This window comes from Vanessa atalanta, chromosome 25 (genome assembly GCF_905147765.1).
Source record: "Vanessa atalanta chromosome 25, ilVanAtal1.2, whole genome shotgun sequence".
NCBI classification, from domain to species: Eukaryota; Metazoa; Arthropoda; class Insecta; order Lepidoptera; family Nymphalidae; genus Vanessa; species Vanessa atalanta.
Genome location: NC_061895.1, coordinates 3,429,177 through 3,451,757, shown reverse-complemented (window position 1 = coordinate 3,451,757; position 22,581 = coordinate 3,429,177).

Here is a 22,581-nt window from a genome sequence, read left to right as displayed (position 1 = left end):
ACTCTATCACTATGTAAAATAACAATGACGTTAAAAAGAGTACATAATATTAAATTCTAATTTAAATTTCACTGATACGTCATCACCTTTTCTTTTTAAACTGATCGTGTCAATGGAATCAAACTCAAACGTTAGCTCACAAGGAGATTCAATCATTGTACATACATTTTTAATGTGTTTTAAAATCGACTCTCTTTATTTAAATTTAAGCGTCAATTTTTTTTGATAACACTTAGGTGCACTAATTAGGTATTTATTCATGATAAGTTACTTTAATTATTTGTATAATATGTTTTATCATGAAATGCCAGATATTTAATTTGTGTCTTTATTATCTGTGTAACCATGTTAAATTCGGTGATAAATTAAATACGTTTTTTCGATTGTTTATGCTTTAATTATTTTAATAAAGCTCTATCTTGTTCGACATTTGCCTGTTTTGGGAAAATGTTAACAATCTATTATAGAAAAAAAAATTAATTATTATAGAAAATATGATAATCCACATCCATCATATTCCATTTTTACTCCACGCTTTTTTGCACTTGCAACAATTGATTTATTTATTTTATAGCTGTTTAATAACAATCAAATAGTTTATTAATAAGTTATATCTAATATTTAAGCTTGATTAAAAAAATCTATAGTGTTAGCTTAAATATCTGTTTTTTTTAATTTCCCGCGTATTCACACGTCACTAATTATGTACATTTCCCCCCTCTCCCGTTCAGCATTTTTAACAAATTTTGAATTTGTTCAAATTATTAAGTCATATAAAAATCACAAGTTTCCAACATGTGTTGTTATATTAATTAATAATTATAAAGATACTTTATTTTTATAATATTAAACACATGTTTAAGCTAAACAATTATTTTTATCATCACAAACTCATCTATAGACTTTGTGACGCCACAATACAAATACATTAACGCACACGTCCACGTTAAGTACATACGTACTTAGATTGACAGAGCACTACATACGCGTCAGATGTGTGTGTTAGTGCGTTCTAAGGTCATTCATACCCCAGGAACCCTAACAGGACGAACGCCAATGACCTGGGAAGCGTGTGGGATTTTTTTGAATCTCCCCCCATTTAGTACTTGTCATCAACGCGTATTGTGTACCTGTGACTCTTATTTTGATTGCAGTAAAGTCCATATTGTTAGTTAATTTTCTTGAAATGTCCTGCACTGTTGTTTTAGTAGGTATAATAATTGTATGTATGTCATATTGGATTTTTTGTTAAGATCTCACTGCATAGAGGATACCATAATTAAAAAGGGTTTTTCGATCAGAATTATATTATTAAAAATTGTAACAAAGATTTTAGTATACTATATTGTTTTTTTTTTTTATTTTACGAATATACTTATTGGCAAAGATTTTTCGATTCTAGTGGTATTTGTTATTTTATCTGTGAAATAAAAATCATCCAATTAAGAACGTCAATGTCGTCCGTTATATTATCTGGATCGTTTTTGATAAAAATAATTTATTGTTAGAAATATACAAATCTATGAATAACAGTTAATATATACAACAAGAATAAATAACGCTATTTTTTGCCAGGTAGCTCGGTGTGTAACAAATTCTTTCAAGTGAAAAAAATCCGTAGTTTAGTTTTTCTACATTTGAACGGTAAATTATTTTTTGTTCGAATCTAGACCGAGTTATTCATATTAATTACATTAAGTAAATTATTTAATTAATATCTGATGAAAAAAAAATATTAAGATATTTTAGACGTTAACCACAGACCATTGCTATAAGAAGTATAGTTAGTAAAAAAGTTATATTAACTACTAGCTTTGCCCGCGACTAGGTGCGCGTTTTAATTTAACAAAAACCTTATTGCTGTAGCCTAAGTTACTCCTTATTACATCAGCTATCTGCCAGTGAAAGTCCTGTCAAAATCGGTCCAGAGATTAGCCTGAACAAATAGACAGACAATAATAAAAATATGATATTTTGGTATATGTACTGTGTATACATATGCATTTAGTAAAAAGAGGTTATTTTTATATTACAAACAGACACACCAATTTTATTATATGTATAGATTTAGTTAATTAGACCATTCAGTAGTTCATCAACATCGTTAGTTACCATACACTCAACACATATTCTTCCGCTAAACAGCAATATTAGGTTCAGATTTGGAAGGCGAGTAAGCAACTACGGGACCACAAATCATAACCACAAATCTAAAGGGACATAGCATCTTCCCAAAGTTAGTAACGTATTGACGTTGTAAAGACCATTCCTTATTATTGCATATAGTGCGATTGTTACCGCTCACAAGTGGTCCATATGCAACTATGCCTACCTATTTAAATTATATATATATATAAATCATAAAAATTGCAATCTAAAAATAAGTAGGCACGTAACAAAACAAACAAAGCTATCAGTTGAACTTAACAATTACTGTCGTGTTAACAATAACATATTTATAGGAGATTACATTTTAATTATATCTTTTTTTTTTGGAGTTCGCGCCTACATTTCGGTTTCCATTCGTCTGTTCTGTCGATTCTTCCTTCCAGAAAATTCTTTAATCAGAATCTTTTTTAAGAATTAACTCCTTGGTACGCTATTTTGGTACTTGGTACGACTGATTCGAGCAACTTTTCAAAACTAGCGTTTTGGGGGTTGGTTTTCAGGTATTAGACATAAAAAAGCCTATGTCTAATATCAAGAAAGGTTTGGTGTTCAAGGTTGTTCATTGAAATCGGTTCAGTAGTTTGGCCGTGAAAAAGCAACTGACAGACTGACAGACAGAGTTACTTTCGTATTTATAATACTAGAATACAATGTATAAACGTTCTTCAGGCAATATGAGCTAATAAAATAGCTTCTTTTGACAGGAGAACAACAAGTAATTGGTGGTCGAATCAGTGGAAAATTCGATCGCAATGTTACCCCATTACAAATTTTGCTCCAACGAATCTTGATTTAGAATAGTATCCTAGTGTAGAAGTATTTTAAAAAGTCAAGCTAGTATCAAAAGATTTGAAAACACAATCGATTGTGAACACTTCTAAATCTGTCATGATGTGTTTTATTACGTCAAGCAAGTTATACTATTCGGGTAGGAATATGGTACTCCTCCTGATGGTAAGTGGAAGTGGAGTCCAAACGCGAGGACGAACGACTAGTACAGTCAGCAAGTATAAGCTGCACTAGTCGCCCTCGCCATGCCGACCCACAAGATGCCTCTTCACGCCTTGTTGTTGAACATGGTGTGTATCTGAATCTATATCTGTGTAATCTCTGTACAACCTATTAAATTACGTATATTTTCTCATCTTCTAGCCTATTATAATTTCGTATTAACATGCTAAATTCAAACCAATAGAAATGATATTATTGATAATTGCAATTATCATTATCTTCAAAAAATATTGGAGATTTTAACCCGCGTGTACTTTTTAATATATTTAGGTAAGTTATAGACTTATTTAAACGGACTTTGTTCGTTTACTATCGTAATATTTGTTTCTCATTTGAGGAATAATTTACAATTTATAAAATTGTATTAATTTATTAACACAAAGGTTTCGTATAGCGCTGGAGATATTAAACTATTGACGACCTCCGTGGTCGAGTAGTAGTCCCGGGTTCGAGTCGATATAGAAAAAGTTCATTAGTTTTCTATGTTGTCTTGGGTCTGCGTGTTTGTGGTACCGTCGTTATTTCTGATTTTCCATAACACAAGTGCTTTAGCTACTTACATTGGGATCAGAGTATGTGATGTTGTCCAATATTTATTTATTTATATTGTTTTGCAAAGGCGCAATCTCTATTCTCTTTTGTTGTCCATAAAACTTTACGAACATTTTGAGGAGCGGAGGTGGAGAGAAGTATTGTATATGCTTACTGAAAATTCCTTGACAAGATATTATTTCTCAATTGGGCAATACAGCGTTGTAAGCGATCTGAAGTAATCGAAGTCGATACAATATAAAAAAAAATATGATATTAACTATATTTTGTACGGAAACTAAGATGCGAGAGTCCGACTCGAACTTGACCGGCTTTATTTTTAGGTATTACATAAATGTCGTGTCAGTTCTAGATTATTTATTTTAATGTCTGGTTTCTGTCAGCGATAAACTCGTATTTTAATATTAACGTACGCACTTTCAAAGTGTTTTTTTTTTTATAATACACAGACAAACGATTCTCGAAATACATACCAGGCAAAATATATTCGTTATTAGAATTCGCTTTTATAACCACTTGTAGTAATTTTACAGGATTCAAATTTATGTAAAGCTACCATTTATGTAATGTTAGTTACATTACAAGTTTAATACCAAGAACAAACGAGGAATTTAGTAGTTACTTTTCTCTCAAATTAAATACACGTTCAACTATATACAATAAAATTTATATACCCTGTATGGAATTCGAACTGTACTGTTTTATCATCTATATATATTGTGTAATAAATCTTATCATTTATATATATATATATATATAAAAGATTGGAATGTGTTAACATGCAAATTTGAATACATTTTCAGACTTCGCGGTAGGTGTGTCATGATCTTGGTGTTGTAAGCTTCTCTTTACTTATATTTATACAATGATTGTCACTGTTGCTTATCAAATGTTACCACCTACAGAAAGTTACTTAGGTAGTTTATGAATTGGAAAATAATTTAGGTAGCCTATTCCAATGGAAGAAAGAAATAAAGATAAACAAACCTTACGTAAATACGTAAATCACGTATTCCATGCGATTTGCTAATAACTCAGCTATATTGTGCACTACTTAGAGTTTATGATTAGTTTCGTTGACGCTCAAAACGCTATTTTTTCGCAAATCCATAGGGAATATCATAGATTAATCAAGCTCTCAACCAATGATATCGAGTCGATTTGCTGTCAAATGTTTTTATTTGGCTTTTTTTCTGTTATTGTTAGAATAGAGTATACGTGCTAATTTATACGTTAAATAAATTGAAAGTAATGCTGATAAAAAAATAAATTAAACGAATTCATTGATTATGAGTTATTTTTTAATTACGTATTTGAATATAATTAATGTGAGGTGAGACGGCTCAGTGGTCAGAACTCTTGAGTTTTAACAGATGATTACTTGATCAAAAACCGAAGTACGAAGAACTGAGATATCATGTCTAAATTTGTGTTTATAATTCAGGAAACTAAATAAAACCCTGTTACTTGTTTATATATTTAAACCGTAAATTTCAAATTCCGTATTATAAATATTTAAAACTTTTTATCATTTGTCACAAGCTTTAGACCTCGTGTAATAATTCGTATACAAATCGGTTTGATTTAAGTGGTCATACAATGTCCTGCCAATCCTTTATAAATGGAGGCCGGTAGGAGAGCTAGATTTCGGCAGAAAGGTCACGGACCCCGAATGACACAACCAGGACATTGTCCCTCTAACTCGCTTCAACGACATTTCATTGCAGCTAAACGAACTCAGATTTGTTTACAAGATACTTCTCACTACAAACGAAATATGATAAATCTATAATAATCATTCTTATCAATTAACATTATTTGTGAAAATTGTTTTAAACGTTTGCGTTATCATAGCAATTAAAACATTTCAAAATCTATTAAATATGTTAAAGTAGATCAGTCCACATTATTTACTAATAAATGAGCGCTTTTTTATAATGCCTTACAGAAAAGACTACTGAGGCAATATACTTAAATCCATACCAGATTTCAGTGCGTTTCAAAGAAGGTATTTAATATATAATTTCAATATGACGTGATTAGCATGAGTTTCATATTCTTGTTATTATAAATCGTATTAATATTTTATTCTCTTTTGTATTGATAATCGGTAGAAATAAAAAGTCTTTGATAGGAAGTTGTATTGAAGGCTTAATGATTCACAGAAAAACCAACCCAAAGAAACCCACGGTTGACCTGTCACCGAACGCCGAAATGTCGATTAAATTAAACAATTACTGACCATATTGTGAATCGCATACGTGAATATAAAACTTATTTATGAAGCGTTTGACGAAAACTCAAGCATTTATTTTGAACCTTAAACCATAGATATAAAAACTATTGTTGTAAGAACTCCTGCACTGCTCTTTGGTTTTCCTGTGCCTAAAGTTCAAAGTCACCGCTAAGGATCGCATAGTATTGGTCAGAGATAATTTGTGCTTCCAAGAAGCGTTTTGCCGTATTATGCATACACTAATTTTATCATAAGCCATTTTGCGATAAAAAATATAATATTAAAACTCTTTGTAATATTCTATATTAAGAACTCCTTAGATTAAATTCTATTCGTGGTCTCATTTTCGAATATTAAAATAGATTTTGTATTTTTTCAAATCGCTAATCACTTTCCTGATATATCTCAGTATGGGTCAAGGGATGCGATTTCATTCCCACGACGAAAGCGGATGCCCGCGGTCAGTACCAGAGATGCTGAGCAGTGTTGTATATTTAATCGATATAAATTTATCGATATTAAATTCGTTACGTTATTTATGTAAAAAACATTTTTTGAATAAGCATGTATTTAAGAAACAACTGACCAAATCGTTGCAAAAGCAAAATAAAATGGTATATGTTTGAAAAATACCAGAATGGATAAAACTCCTATTATCAACTATAATTCGAGTTTCGCTTTAACAATATTCTAGATAGTCAAAAAGTTTGATTAGGAACTAAAGTACGAATACAACCTTGTGACAGGAAACCAACTAATTTGCATATCGTTTTAACCGTGACGTAACCATACAATCATTTGGTAGATAACCGTTACATCTAAGGTTAGCCAGCCATTTGCTTTATCGACGCCAGTCTGTCTGGTGTTATATAATGAATTATTCATGTTATATAATGAATTATTAATGTTATACAATAATTATAACAATATTTTATTTATTCGATATCGTAAGTGGTTACCGCAACCGTACGCAGCAATATATTATTATTACCGTTAATGGTTCCCCCAACCATAAGATCTAAAATGTCCCTTGTCATTTTATCCACTGACATACTACAAGCCAAATGTGATTAGCTACATACACCGACAGACGTTGATCTGACTGTGTACATATCGTCAGTGTATTAGAAGAATGGCTAAAGCGCCATTATGGTAGTTTTAGAAAATCAGATTTAGTAACATAACGTTAAAACTCAGTTTCTAAAAGTACAATTTTTGCGTTTTAGAAATGTTTTCTTTCCACTATCGATATAATTGTCTTTACAACTATTAGTGGCGATTTTTTTGATGATATTGGTAGACGGACGAGCAATTGGACCACCTAATGGTAAGTGGTAACCCCCACCCATAGACAAGCGTTGTAAGAAATTTTAAGCATCCCTTATATCACCAATGTGCCACCAACCTTGGGAACTAAGATGTTACGTCCCTTGTGCCTGTAGTTACACTGGTTCACTCACCCTTCAAACCGGAACAAAAAAATACTGAGTACTGCTGTTTGTACCACCAAGTAAGTGACAAAAACCAAGTGAGAGTTACAATTATGTGGAGAATACAAAGAAGAACTCCATAAAAAAAAATGGTGAGTGGTTGAACTCTATTGAAATAATACCCTCAACGGATATACGACAGTTATTTTTTTATATATCAAATGATTGACATACTAGGATACAGGATACAAATATATACAAAATTATTTTGTATATATTTTTTCTTTTAATACAGTTTAAATTTTAAATAAGATTTTTTATCGATGTCAAACTCCAGCACTACTAAGAGATAGGGTCATTCGCCCTCCGCAATAAATCATTTTTAATTATGTGTGTATACTTCAATCTTTCCATTACTTTGCAAATGGTTGGTCAACGAAGTCGGTCTTTGACCTTATTTCTCCTTTTTTGCGAGAGGATGCGAACGATTTCGGAAATGGGTCAGAAGAAATTTTTTTATCGCATGAACGGCGATTTTTGAATTTGGGTCAAGTGGTTTTTCAACAGTGATTTACAGTCTGAATTACTTTATAACTTTTGATGTTCCTTAATCAGATTTTGTCGGGTCTATTTACGATAATGGTACTGTGTATTATTATCTAGGTACAAATGTATGTCGTACTTGTAGTATTATAAATGTAACTGATGTATTATATTTTAGAGAAAGCGTTTTAAATTCCGATACTATTAATAAGTTAGGTAAGCTATTAAATGACTTATAATTACTATTTATAAGTCATTGTATTATATTAGTACATAACGCAAAGTATAAATTAAACAAGATATATATTTCAATAAATACTTTTTTGAAGTCTTTTTTAAGCAATGCTATATCTATAAATATGTGTAGTTCTAAAATATTTTTACGATAAATAGTATTAATATAATAAGAATGTACCCGTATGTCAGCCCTGATTGGCACAATTGTTGCTATAAACGAGCCAAGGCTAGCGAAGGACAATGTTCACATCCGGTGCGCCAGAGTAGGGCGACCATATGGCCACTTTCGCCGGGAAATTCCTTTAAATTTTATATTTAAAAAGTTTTCGGGATAAATAAGTTAGATTTAGTTCGGCTAATCTACGGAATGAAACCTAAGTAGCCGTAGTTTTATATCATGTTTATCACATTATTGTGGTTAGTATTCAAATGGAAGTTTTCTTTTATTTTTTTAATTTCACTTTAGTCGTCATTAGGGCAATCCTAACTAATATAATATCTGTAAAAAATATATTTTTAAGATAGTATAATAGTTTTTCATGAATATCACTCACTCGTTAGTAAACCTGCGTATATCAGTATTCGTTACAGAGTCCATTCAATCTTTAGGACACTAGTGGTTTATTAGTTCATTTTATTTGTACGGATTATATACGTAACATTACTAATTGAAAATAAGTTTTGCATCGACTGCATCGTTTTTTTAGTCGCTATGTATTTAATTACCTTTTAATAAGAAAATTTATAATGTACATATAAATATGTAAATAAAAAATCCAGTTACTAATTATTATAATATAGCTAAATCTTAAAAATGCAGATTAATAGATGAAGTTACTTCATTGAGATTAATGAGATAAAGTTTAGATAATTTGAGCACACCAAAACACATTAGTGCTTACCTAGATTTGAAATTACAAATACATGAATTATTTTCGGTTAAGATTCTTTGTACCCAATTCTAGTTTATTATTATTTTTGTATAGGGTCTATACGTTCAGTAAAGATCAGATCACAACGTTAAAACACAAAACGGTAAAACGGAATGTCCCACGTACGCACCCAACCCATGGTATCAAGAGTTACAACGTAATACCCGTGCATTGCCAATGCCACGGCGAGAGAGAAAGAAGATTAATCAAGGGTTAATGGAGTGGACGGAATGGAAACGCATGCGCAGAGGATATGGACCATTTCAAACATTGCCCGACTATTATAGTGGAAAATACGTGAAAGTGACAAAAGAAAGAAATTATTAAAATAATAATAATGTATCCTAAACTTTCCAACACGTCACGTGTAATATTATCACAAGTTCGAATATAGAATACAGATTTTTCTTTTTAATTGTCAGGTATAAGTTGTTTAATCAACTGATATAATAATAAGTTAAATAAAAATACATTAAATTATTTTAAACGATATAATTGTAATTAACAGCAACAACAATACAACAATATTAATTAAAATAAGGATATAAATTTTGTTTTCAAATAAAGTTTAATTTAGTTTATTATTTTATACCATAAACACCTAGTGTAGAGCAGCTTTAAAGAGTATAAAAAGAGAGTCATAACTTTTTAAATATACTTATATAATTTTAATTGAAATAATAATATTTAGTACTGCTTTGACTTATAAATACGTTTTTTTTGTTTAAATTGAAATAACGTATGAAGTATTATTATTGATTCGGTTATCGACATTGTGTTGTGGCATTCCCGTCTCTTCTGTCTCGTGGCGTGGTGAGGCGAGCTGGTACTGCCTGGTACGGAGAAGCGCGGCATTATTAACTGGAGAGAAAAACAGAGGACGAAGGACGGATTTGCTGTTAAAGTTATAAGTAATATAATATGTATCGAGTGGTTTTAATATAATGGAAGTTAATGTGATGTGAGTTGTTGAGTGAGCCAGTGTAATCACAAGCACAACGAACTAAAAGTCTTAAATTGTGGACACGGTGTTCATTGTGTAAGGATTATATAAACTCTTACAGCTCGAACGTCATGAAAAACCATCCATGGATAACAGTGACCATCAGTTTGCCCTTCAAACCGGACCAAAGCAATACACAAATTAATATTAATAATATTTTACGATAAAATAAACGATACTACTGACGGTTTAATAAACAAAATTGTTCGATCGAAGTCAAGTTTAGTCATTGGAGTTTCGTATGTTTATAACTGACCAGTAATTGCTGTAAGAAACTTCGCATCACGTAGTGATTATGGTGATACGATATTTGGATGCGTCCATCCTTCTTTATATATTTAGAATTAGTGTTGAACTACAAAAGAACTAAAATAAACAAGTCAACTTTATTTCTTGGTGTGCGTGACAGCTACCTTTAACACTCGCCAAACTTCACACTTCTATACGAGTTTGCGTGTACGTAGTATTGGCCACTATTTTTTCCGACAAGTTTCTTTTAAATGTTATAAGGATTACATTATTACATACTGCTAGGTGATTCTGAAACTCATATTTCGATTCCACATGTGGAATTTTTAATAAACACTATATTTGGTATTCAGAAACTCGAATTAAAGATATACTAGCGCCACTTTGTGAGATTGTAAGTAATACGAACTAATTTTCAATGAGAACTGTATTATTTGACATTAATTGCAATTCACAAACACGATTTCGATTTTAAAAAAAGAAACTAACTTCGACTACTTCAACTAACTAATACGTCAAATTAAAAGTTGATATAATGTGGCGGAAGGCTCAAGTGAAAACTGTAAATCTATGTGATTTATTCAAAAGGACCAAATAAAGCTACCTTGGCATGATATTATCACTCGGAAAGAGTTTTTTTCTAACGTAAGTATACATAAGTAAGCAAATTCGTGAACTCACCATTTCTAGTTTGTTCGAACAGAATAGCTCTACGATTAGGAAAATGTATTATATGTTTGTGTAAACATCAAGGACGAAAGTAGTACAAACACAAGCAATCAGTTTTTTTTCGACTAATTCTTAAAATTATAAATCTTTTATTAAATAACAATAAAATATAAATTAAAAAGAATACTTCATCACAATATTACGAGTGTAACGACAATTTAATCAATTTAAATTAGTTTCTTGATAAAAACTGTACTTAAACGATGACAGATAAGAACTACCATAATAACCATAGTAACTGGATGAGTAAGTAAGACAAAAGAGGTCCGTGGTTGTTGGCTGTCCTTTGACGTCTTACAGTATAGTCATGTAATTTTATTAATACGAAAAATTGGAAAGTTTTCGTGTTTGAAATTTTTCGGTTTCTTAAAATATAATAATTATAGAAGTCAATATCTCAAGCGTTTTTTTTACAAATCACACAAATTCTTTATAAATAGCGTATGTATTATTCTAATGTATAAGCTTATATTTCTTAGTTTTCGCGTCAAAGAATAATTAATTATTAGTACAAGGTATAATGATACACTATCTACACTATAACTATACACTTCAATAGTTGAAATGTCTCGACGTGAAAAAAAGTCTGCTAATGTCCCATTGCTAAGCTAAGTGCTCTCAATTTGAGACCAGAGACTCACCAACCTTGGAAACTAAGATGTCACGTCTCTGCCTGTAATTACACTGGCTCTGTAACTCATACTCTTGGCGGCAGAATATCTGATGAGTGGATAGTACCTACCCAGACAGACTTACACATAGCTCTACCGCCTAGTAAACCTTGTTTGCTCACGATGTTTTTCGTCGCAGAGCAAAACTATATTATAAATACGAATTAAATACAATCATGCTTGACCGGACGTTACGGTTCAGATGATTTCTCTGATTATATATAAAAAAAAACCCTTTGAGCCAAGTCTTATCAAATCATAAAATTAATTACGTTGCTCTGTATTGATTATTAAAACCTCTTTACTATCCTAAATAATTAAATTTTAGGCTCAGCATTTAATACTTCGGCATTAATTGTAGGAACGAAGTGTATTGATGTTATTTGTATAGGTAAGTTATCAATCACAGGAAATCGTGTGGGGTCTAACCCACCCTCATGATAAAACCTGGATTAAAATCATGCGGGCGACCGCACGCAAAACGCCTTCCGTTATTTTTAACCTACTACATTGAAAAGAGGCTAAGATTTATACACCAGACATAATTTAATTAATTAAAATTTTCGAAGTTAGAATAGTTTTACGTTTAAAATTTATCCTATAAAAAAAAATATTGAAGTCGAATCAAAATCAGCTTAGACATTGTCATCCCCTTTAAGCGATATTACGAGTCCTTAACGGACTGTAATCGATACTAATATTACAAATGCGAAAGCAACTCTGTCTGTCTGTCGCTCTTTCAAGGTCAAAATGAATAACGTCAAAATCGGTTCAGTGAATTTGTGTGAGTTTAGTTCGTATTCTTAAAAAATGAGCCATTAGAGATATTTGTAATCAAATCAAAATATACTTTATACAAGTAGGCTTTTACAAGCACTTTTGAATCTTCATTTAACAAACTATTTTAAGTAAAGAAACCACCGGTTCGGAATATAGATTCTACCGAGAAGAACCGGCAAGAAACTCAGTAATTACTCATGTTAGTTAAAGTCATGTTAGTTAAATACAATTATATATGCATGTTATGTCGCCTGCCTGGAAGTCAACAAGCATTAACTCCACGCTTTTTTATTATCAATATAATCTTGTATCGAATAATATGCCTTGTACCAATGTATTTTTTACAAAAGATTTAAATTGATGAAACGGAAAAGTTAAAGTTAAACCGAGAACAACCGGCAAGACAGTAGTTACTCTTTCCCACTATTTAAATATTAAATACTCTATGTATAACAGTAAAGTTAAATTTATTAGTTACAACAAATACTAATTCCACGCTTGTTTATTTGATTTGATTATGATTATCAACAACAATATCGATATTTTTTATAGAAACAGTGAAAAAAAGTCTTATAAACTTGGGAGCGTAGCTAAGACGTCAAATACATCAAATACTACATGGGTTATTCGATCGTTTAATAGAATCCCGCAAATCAATTTAGTTACTTTAATTATAGTGAATTATAATTAAAGCTGATATTAAAACAAAATTAATAAATAAGATATACATATTAGTAAAATAAGCTTTTAAAAGGATTAAATCGTGAGTTACATAGATAAAACAAGGAAAAGAGTAACTAAGCTTTTTTTAAATCGTTGAATTGAACCGCGGCTGCAGAACTGTACCAACACAAAGAAACAATAAACAAAAGTCGTTAAGATTTAAACGAGAAGTTAATTTCCAATGCGGGTTGGTGGAATACACATGTGGCAGAATTTCGTTGAAATTAAATACATGCAGGTTTCCTCACGATGTTTTCCTTCACCGCCGAGCACGAGATGAATTATAAACACAAATTAAACACATGAAAAATTCAGTGATGCTTCCTGGGTTTGAACCCGAAATCATCGGTTAAGATGCGTCCTAACTCGTCCTAACCTCTGGGCTATCTCGGCTCGTAATATAATAATAACATATATTAATGGTATATTTTATTTTGCGAGACTGTCAATGTGTCCCATTTGACCAACATAAAAAGTATTCGTAAAAACCTACTTAAATAAAATTCATCTTTTAATTTGAATTTCGAATGTCTTAGCCCAGTTTTTTAAAGTGAAATATATCTACTATAATGTTTACTTAAGAGTCTTATCGAGAAAACTACTAAACAATGTCCTAAGTGATTGAATTATCGTTTTGTTTTTCAACATAACTCAAAAGCTTAAATGTCCTTTTAAAATTTGTGAGTCAATGTGTTCATACTATACACGATTATTTATGTATGTGTGCCGTGAGCACACATCATTGCAACTTTTATGTATATTTTCGGATCAGACTTTAGTCAGACTACTGCGAAGACATAAAAAGCTACCGTTTTCGGTCTTAAAGGGGGTGAACACACTGTTAAAAAATGAATTTTACAAACTTTATTCGATGGTAGGTTTTTGCGAGCCCGTCAGGAGATATCTCATCACATATTCTACCACCAAACAGTAATAAGTATTCAGTATTATTACGTTCTGGTTTGAGGGTGAGTGAGCACAAGCACAAAGGACATAACATCTTTAGCGGCGCATTGGCAATGTTTCTTATGCCGTCGTTGCCTATGGAGGTGGTGACCACGTACCATGTGGGCCATATCCCTGCCCTATATAAAAAAAATAAACCTATATGATGATAAGGTTGATGATTAGGTTCTTAAAATACTTTTTTTCGATGTTTTCAGGTGTGAAGGATTAGTGTCTCAGTTTTTATTACAGACACATTATATGTTAAAACACATTATGCAAGGACTGCCTCTCTATCAACTTATTTCATGCGTGCAATTATATTATTAATAGAAAACATTGGATCTTATCAAAACTAATATAAGTAAATTATTAAATATTTTATTATTGATAATAAATTAAAAAAAAAAACATTAATAAGAAAAACTTTTGAGTAGCCGTTTTTATAAGCTTTTATTTAATTTGTAATGTTTTTTTAACTAACCAATTGGTCTAGTGGCTAGATGTACAGCAGGTTCCGAGGCTCTTGGTCCAAAACAAACGAAAAAAAAAAAATACCAGCTTCGGAAAGCACGTAAACCCGTTGGTCCTGCGTCCGAACTCGGATCATTTGAGTGCACCTGTGTGATATACACACACACTTTAGTATTATGTGCTGTGTAGTTAGCTAGTCCTTGAGATTAGCAGCCGTGACCAAAATTGGTCAGGACGAAATCATCATCATCAACGTGAATGTTCGTTTGTTTAGGTCAAATCTTGCAGGCTGATGTAAACTACTTTGTCTTATCCGATGGAGTTAATTTTTTACATTTTTGTTGAGGTCCGATGACATTTTAAATGAAAATGAAAATATATTTTACAACAAAAAAACCAGGTGTCATGGCACCTGGCACCAGTTGGAACGAAGTCGCTGTAAAGTAACAGCTTGTAAATGACTATATCCACTGCTGGGCTAAGGCCTGCTCTTGCTTAGAGGAGAAGAGGCTTTTCGCCATATATTACTTATTAAATAACACACACAATAATGAATTAATAAGTTTTGGAAATAATTAAATGTCACTGACAAAAATGTTACTTAATTTATTGAAACAATAACATAAAATACGTTTATATAAAAATATAATTTATATAAAACCATATACAATAGACAGAGAAAGTTAGGGAAAAGTCGTCTGAACATTTTTTCCTTACGTGACGATGTCTACCAGTTCACTCTACTGTAAAACGCATTAGTCTTGCAGATGCGTTGCCGGCCATTAAGGAAGGAGTACGCTCATTTCTCAAAGGTTCCCAAGTCGTATCGGCTTGGAAAAACCGCTGGCGAAAGCTGGTTCCACAAAGTGGTTGTGCGAAGCAGAAAATGTCTTAAAAATCGCGCTGTTGTGGATTTTCGGACATCTAGGTGGTGACTACTTTCGCTCGGTTTACACGAAAATTTATCAAACAATCCAAAAATCTTAAATTATTAACATAATAAAAAATATGTGTATGTATAAAATCAAAATATAGTTATTATCTAAGGAAGCGAACCAGGAAATAATTCTTGGTTTGACTGACGGAGCACATAACATAACATCACAAGCATTGATATAAGGAAATGCGTCAATGAAAGGAATAAAGCAACCAATGGTAACCACGACCTGATCGTACACATAGGATTGACTCCAGACAATGGAACTAGCGTTGTGCAATAATTAAATTAACTAACATTAAATGTGTGTCCGTTGCTTTATAAATATATTTATAAGCTCTCTGTAAGCTGTCACTGAGGCTTACGACCATTTCCCTTGTTCGTTTGTTTTTGTTTTAACGTCAGACTTTAACTGTCATCTTGTATTATAACTAGCGGTCAGCGTTTGGTTTTGTTTACAAATAACATCCATATATTATAAATACGAAAGTGAGTTTATTTGTTCGTTGCGCTGTCGTTTTAACTACTCAACTGATAATACATGACGGTAACTAGTATTTAGAGGTTAACTTTTTAAGGAGGAACAATACCTATTGTTGTTGTGTTTCGGTTTACAGGCACAAGAGAGATACCAGATCCCAAGATTGGCGTATTGGTGATTTAAGGTATGGTCACTTAATCAGGTATTTGTTCGTCCGCTTACGCTTGTATTTACTACAGGTCAGGAGGACTAAGTTCAGTGGTGGAACATATATAAACCGTAACATTTAATTTTTATTGGTATTCCAACTCTTTGGTTGTGTGGGGTTGGATTGGCTGTCTCATCGGTTTATGTGTGCGGAAGTAAACCTGTGTTTGCACGACACTTCTACGCTATAATATGCTAATATCTGTTAAATTAGACATTTCCATATGGGCCATCTCGACTCGGTTTCCTGTTTTTTCTTACTTCAGTCTTAGTGCTTGAGTAATTTAAACATTATTTAGATCGATAAAATTGTTCCTAACTATAACTTACATACTTTTAAAACTTCGGTAAAAATTTGATATTTACGACTTAGGTAAAATTTAACTTATTTTAAATAAAATTCCGCAGTCTAAACTTGGGCTGCGCTAAATAGGTTTAATTTTTTATTTTACAATATGTATAACATGTTGCCGCCCGCGATTTTGCCCGCGTGTAAGATAAGGAGCTATCAAACTATGAACTATTCCAGATCATAATATATCTGATCCGATGTTCAACCATTTTAGTGCGATTGAGTAGCAAACATTTTGAGAATTTAGAAACTCGATTTGATTTTAAGTAGTTGTACTCATTTACAAGTAAGTTTCTTACCGGTTCTCATTCCCATTCCGAACCGGTAATGCTTGATGATTCAAAATTCCTTGTAAAACTCATAAAATATTTTGATTGATAGATTGATTTGTATAAAAGAGTCGTATACAATCCCAACAGGGCATTATACTATGTTTAAAAAAGTACTTCAAAATGTTGATTTTCATATTAGAGATCCACAAAAAAAATATTTTGGCAAAATAAAAGACGTATTTATTGCCATACAATTAAATTAAATTTTAAACCTTTTTTATTCCTGCAAAAACGCTCTCAGACATTTTGGTGAAGTCACAATGATAAAAACAACAGATGTGTATGTACGATCGGTACGGTATTTGGCGGCTCGTGTTTGTTCACGTGATATACAGACTTTAAAGTACGACTTTTAATTTCAATATAATAAAATATAAAGCGATTTTATGACACAAAATCAAAATATTTAAGTATATTTATACATATATTTTAATTTTTATCGAATTTCATAATTTAATTATCACTACCGAACGCAAAACATGAACTTTGTATTAAAAAATAGTTTAATGTCAACAGGAAACATGTCAATAACAGAGAGAAAGATCACCATAAAACGAACGAACCGAGACTCCCAATAAATTATTGCAATAACAAGCCGTATTAATTACTTTTATCAGCGCACGTCTGTCCGTCTGTCAATAATGAAATTTACGCCGTATCTCGAGACATTTGCAATTTATAACGTCAACATAATAGAATCTTTGTTGAAATTATTAATAAATTGATAACTAAATATGGATCGGTGCGTCGTATTTATAGACCCGTTATCGTTTACTAATTTTATGAAAAAAATATTCGTTCGTTCGTTCAGTAATGCTTACATTCTACTATTGCTATGTTTTTAATATTAGTTCATTGTAGGACTTTTTGCAAGTTTCGTCACGGCAGCATGCGAAAGGAATCCCATGGCGCCCGCCGAAGAGACAGAGAGACTGACAAAACAGCGTTACCCTCTGGTAACGCTGTTTTGTCAGTGGGTATTCCGGTGTACTAGGGTGCACTAGGTGTCTTGGGCACCGGCACTATCTTATAAGCATCTGATGGTTCTGGTTTCAAATCAATAAAAATAGAAATAATATACAGAGCACCACGGAATTAGCTAGTTCCTAGTCCGAAGAAGCGCTCCCCACTGGAACCTGCCGACCACGTGAGCTGAGGTGACGATTTAATAGAAGTTCTCAATATGTCATTCAAAGTCTGAGAAGCAGCCACGTCTTAAGCACAACTAGTGTTCGGTGAGCAGTGTCCTCGTAATCATCTTAGGTGCCTCACCAATAGTCCAAGACTTGACGATCAAATGAGGCGCCCTACGACGCGCAGCGCTTGCTTTTTTCCCACTGCAGCCTGAAATAATATAGGCCTGCTAAAAACCTTGCGCCTTGGGTTCTTTGTCACAAGGGATATAACAACCTTTGTCACAAGAGACATAACATCTTAGCTCCCAATGTTGGTAGCGTATAGGTGCTTTAAGGGATGCCTTACTGCCTCCACTGGTGACCGGAGGGCTGGTTCGTTTTTAGCCTAGAGGATCGGAATTGCGATTCAAAGGGGAAATGCTGCTAGTATTCTTGCCACCATTCCACGCGGTCAAGGTTAATACAGAAGGAATTATTTTTAATTCATATATTTGAGGAGCTTAAGTTAATAATTCTCAAGGTTTATAATTATTTTAGCACCAATGCATATGTGCAGTGGTATCCATTTACAATAGTTCTTTTACTCGAAAAAACTAGGCATTTGAGAATCAAAAGGCAAATGATGCTTCTATTGAATAAAGATTTTGACTTCGACTCTGGCATCGTACAAATATTTTAACAAAAAATCGAAATGCATCCGCTTTGCATATACAATGGATAGCTTATGTAAGTCACTTCACGTAACGTCTAGACGTTTGCTTGTATGCAAATAAAAACAATTGACTTTCGGCTATTCACTTTGTATTCGCCGTTCGATTCGGATTAAGGCTAAGATGCTTCTTTAACTATTTAAACAGCTTAATAGATTTTATGTTGAGTTTTTTTTTTTTATATACTCGTAGTGGCTGGTTAACAAGGTCGCAGAATTCGAGATTCTAGGTTTAAATCTTGAGCCAAGCCAATCAAATAATTTCTTCTTCTTTTTTTTGATAAATTACTAGTTGGCACTTTTTAAACTCTCGTCTCTCCTTTCATTACAATCATACATTTACAGCCTGTAAATTTCCCACTGCTGGGCTAAGGCCTTCTCTCCCTTTGAGGAGAAGGTTTGGAGCATGTTCCACCACGCTGGTCCAATGCGGGTTAGTGCAATACACATGTGGCAGAATTTCGTTGAAATTAGACACATGCAGGTTTCCTCACGATGTTTTCCTTCACCGCCGAGCACGAGATGAATTACAAACACAAATTAAGCACATGACAATTCAATGCCTGGGTTTGAACCCGCAATAATTGGTTAAGATGTACGCCTTCTAACAACGCGCCATCTTGACTCTTTTAGAAATTTTAACAACTGACTTACTGTGGTACGTCATTTTGATACGTGTATCCTATAAAATTTATGCAAGGTTTTATGCAAGTCTGTATCACCAAACAACAATACTTAGTAATGTTGTGTGTCGGTTTAAAAAAAAAACAAAACCAGAGTTACTACAGTCAACAGATAGATATTAACGTCTTAAGTGTCCACTTACCACCAGCTAGTCCATATTTTGCCAGTCCGCAGTAAATAAAAAAAAAATAAAATAAAATTGAAGAACTTCCCCTTAAACTGCCTAAAATCGAAGTCTAGACTTCAAATAATAATGAATACGATTTGATGCCTATTTTAATACACAATTGTGGACTCTAGGAATCTATGCTAATTATAGACGTAGCAATTGAATGATAGTTAAATGTGATTTCAATACTAAATGCAATTTTGTGTGGACGAAGAATTTGTAATGTATTCCTCTATATCTATACACCTTTGGCTATATCTAAAGGCTAAGCTATGTTTTTTTATTTTTTTTTTTTAAATAATACCAGTGATGTCTCATATTAATTAAGGAATTACTTATTTATCCCTCCTTTTAAGCTTATCACTGGTAATAGGAGTGGGGAGGACGATAGCCCAAGGATCGATCCTGCGACATTTTACATCACTAGGCAGCCCATAAACCATTGACGTTTCAATGTACATTTAAACAATTAACTTTTTTTTTAAAATAATAGATAATTTAGGTAAATAATTTTAAATAATTTACGTTAGTCAAACGTCTACCAATGGTCACCAGCGTACAACTATTTATTTCATATAGTTAGCTACAGCATCGACGCGTCACCGAATATTCAAACTAAAGAGCTGTTCCACACACCTGAGTCGTCGAGAAAGCCTTTCTCCAGCTATGGAATACTTATAACCTGTTACTGTTTATGTTGATCCAGGTTGACAGATATCTGATGGTAAATAATCATTAAGACAATAGCATTGTAAGAAATATGAAGTATCCATTGTAGTAGTTAGCGGCGCCACCAAGATGGTATGTCCCTTGTGCCTGTATTTACACTGATACTTCAAATTGCTTCAAACTAAGTGTTGCTGTTCAGCGATTGAATAATATGCGATGGTATCTTAGGTGGGCTTGCACATAACCCTATCACCGAGTATAATAAACTAATGTTAAAATATTTTATATCATTCTTAAGACAAATGGATCTAAAATAATAATTAAAGGATCAACTCGGGTCCTAGTACTTACAACTACGTACATCGCTACATACATCATCCTCCTGCACTTATCCCAATTTTACTTGGGCTCGGGCAGCATGTCCTCATCCATACTTCTCTGTCGGACTCCATCTCACAAGTAACATTCTTTCTAACCACATGATTTTTTACACAATCCATCCAGCGATTCTTTGGTCGTCCCCTACCTCTATATCCATCCACATCCATTTTCAAACCCTTTCTGACAACATGGTCCTCATTCCTCCGCATAAGATGCCCATACCAAGACAGCCGGTTTTCAGATAGCTTCTCGGTTACCGGTGCCACTTTCAAACTTCCTCTTATGTACTCATTCCTTACGCTATCCATTCGCGTAACACCACACATTCCTCTCTTATAATTTTATCATTCTTATAATTCCGAGGGCCTACATCCTAATCTCTCTTCCTAGAAATATTTAAAAAAGCGGCCAAGTGCGTGTCGGACTCGGGTCCCGTAGCAGCAAGTAACAAGGTCTATGTTTATGAAAATATTTTTATTATTTTTAAATTTGTGTCGATTGAATTATAGTTTCGAAAAAAAGAGGCTGTGACATATGGATAGACAGACAGACAGACATGACGAATCATAAGGGTTCCGTTTTTTGCCTATTGGCTACGGAACCCCAAAAAATACCCATTTAAGCGTTTACAGTCTGTCACATTTATTTATTCTTCATTAAATTTATATTTCATTGCCTAGTATCTAATCAAGAAAAAAATCTTTAGATAAAACTTATGTATATTTATTTTAAAAATACACTCTTTTATATTTTTCTACATTTTCGTAACATTTATATTCTTATATCTATTTATTATATTTATGCTCAAAATTGATAAGTAAACCTTAAAACTAATAACGGAATAATCTAACACAACTTCAAACTTATATATGTATATAAATATATAATAAACATTAAAAATCTGGCCAGGCGTTATGGTATAACAAACATCCAAGTACGCAAAGACATGACATCAGTAAGCTTATAAAGAACAAATATTAAATGAAACAAAGAAAAAATGTCATTAAAATATTTTTTTTTCTTGAGACAATTAAACATTCCTCGTTAATTAATTACAGCCTTTACATGTATAGCCGATTCCTTTGGCAGGAGAAATAAATAAACTACTTTGACCTTGAATTGACGTGGCACGATAGGAGATCTTGATTATCTGTGGTATTTGTTAAAAAAATGGCGTTTTTAATGTCACCGAAGTTGTTGTTGGAACTTAATAAGTAAAATTAAAAGTGGATATAAATATTGGGATTTATTATAAAATATATATTAATCAGAAATGTTTGTATATATAATATAGCAGAGCTATTAAATTGCATAATAATAAATATTTCCAATAATATAGATCTTTAAGAGAAACACATAATTTCCGACTTCTCAATGTAGAGCACGCTACTCATTTAAATAATAAGATTCCAAGGTTATTTTTAACTTGCCCTATTAATAAATTTAAATCTAATGTCAAAAAAACTTTGATAAATAATGCATATTACTCAATACGAGATTATATCAATGATAAAAAAGCGTGAACTTTGTATTTTTTTATTTATACGATAAAAATATATACATAAAGTTGTATTTTATCGACTTAAATTTGGAATTAAATGGTGGAAAAGAGTAACTTAGTTACTCGTCGGTTCTTCTCGGTAGAATCTACTTTTCGAACCAGTGGTTGCTTTACATTATTTAACGGTAATATAACGATTTATAAAGTGATTTGTATTCTTTCTGTTTTTGTATAGAACATGTATTTCTAAGGTTTATTTATATTTACCCCTCCTTCCATAGTTATTAATATTGATCGTTCCACTCTTTACAATTAATTTAATTACACTAGCTCACTCAC